The following is a 1,695-nucleotide window of genomic DNA, read 5'->3' as shown; positions in this document are numbered from 1 at the left end:
CAATAAACTCATATCATATCAATTGATAATGATATAAACTGCCCACCTATAAAAATTAATCCCGTATGAAATATTCATAACTCCCTGTGGCCATTTAATGCCACACAGATCCACGTTGTCCTTTCCTTCCTCTCTCTTGGTGTGTTCTCTCTCTCTCCTCTCTCTCTCCTCTCCCTCTCCCTCTCCCTCTCCCTCTCCTCTCCCTCTGTCTCTCTCTCCCCTCCTCCCTCCCCTCCCTCCCTCCCTCCCTCTCTCTCTCCCTTCAAAACTCTGTGCCCGCCTTACCTTTTCACTGCTCAATCACAGGACTTTCCTTGTCTTGTGCCTGCCTTCACCTGTATAAAGACAAAAGCAATCTACACCTCCCGTGGATCAGGTCACAGAGAGGGGAAGATCTACTGTGAGTAGCTTGCTGAAGCAGGATAGGGATAATGAGCAGCTGATGTCTCTCGGCTGAGGTGCAGGGGCTCCGTGGGGAAGCTAGGACCAGGACACTTAGAGGTACTGTTACTGTGCCTCAGAGAATGTCCCCTCCTGTTTCTCCTTGGTTTCTAAGGTGCTGATTGTGAGAGAGTGTCCTGTACTCTGCATGTGGGGAGAAAGCCGGGTACCTAGCCATAACTGGTCCAGGCGCTGGGGGACAGGGTCATGTTCAATCAGCAGCTGAAAAGTCTGGATTGTCTGGCTAATTGCATCCTCCACCTCCTCTACTCCAACAGTGCAAACAAGGGTTCCTGTTCATCTCCAAGATGAGATCCCCAGGATGGATGGCATTTCTGTTGTTGGGACTGGTGTGCATCCGGTTGACCTTTCACTTTCATGGTGGTGGCATAGTTAGAAGAAGCACTTTCCACAGACAAAGAGAAGCCACGTCTACACTCGATGGTGGCAGGCATGGAGATGAGCGTGACAGAGTAGGGACCTGGTCCTGTACAGATTCCGAAGACAGTCTTTCAAATATAGGTGCCAGCACCACCTAATCGTGGCACTTCCTGTAGTAGAGTGCATCATGCTGTACCAAGGATTATGCATCCCCATCCTTAATGATCACCTTGCAACTGATACAGGCAAAACACTCTGGGTGGCACTTAAACTCCCCAGTCACCATGACTGACCCTGTCATCAGCAGGGAGTACCCATGGCAGAATTCTCCAAACTTGGCCCAGTAGTCTTTGTGGCAGTATGTCCTTCTCATAGTGCCAGGTGGTGAGGGATTCCTGGCATTCTGAACACCTAAAGGGATCTCTGGAGGTGAAGTAAGCCTGGACAGACCAGTAATTTCCCATCGTATTCCCACACACAGTAAACAGGCTCAGCTGCAAACCTGGGAGTGCCTCGGCTGGCTAAAGACCAGAACCATGGCACCTTGGGCTACCCTGTGCTCACCTCTGCCTCCTAGGCAGCAGGAGAGAGAGGACTTCAGGCCCCTGCCTCTTTGGCAAATTCCCATAGGAGCACATGTCTAGTAGTCTCTTCCCAGTTCTCCAGAGCTCCATGACCCAGTTCCAGTCCTGACTTCCTTTGGTGATGAACAGCAATGTGGAAGTAAACTGAATAAACCCTTTCCTCCCCAACTTGCTTCTTGGTCATGACGTTTGTGCAGGAATAGGAACCCTGACTAAGACAGGCATATCACTCCCACCATCATTTCAGTGAATTCAAACTCTACAGTTTGTGGTTGACCACTTTGTCATA

The 1,695-nt window shown here is 50.0% G+C and overlaps 1 pseudogene; it reads right to left on the bottom strand.

Moving 5' to 3' along the window:
* Positions 1-395: 395 nt before the first annotated feature.
* On the bottom strand, positions 396-1,286 carry LOC116883788 (annotated as a pseudogene).
* Positions 1,287-1,695: the final 409 nt, after the last annotated feature.

Source organism: Rattus rattus, chromosome 1 (assembly GCF_011064425.1).
Source record: "Rattus rattus isolate New Zealand chromosome 1, Rrattus_CSIRO_v1, whole genome shotgun sequence".
Classification (NCBI taxonomy): domain Eukaryota; kingdom Metazoa; phylum Chordata; class Mammalia; order Rodentia; family Muridae; genus Rattus; species Rattus rattus.
This window is presented reverse-complemented; position numbering and strand designations above follow the sequence as displayed.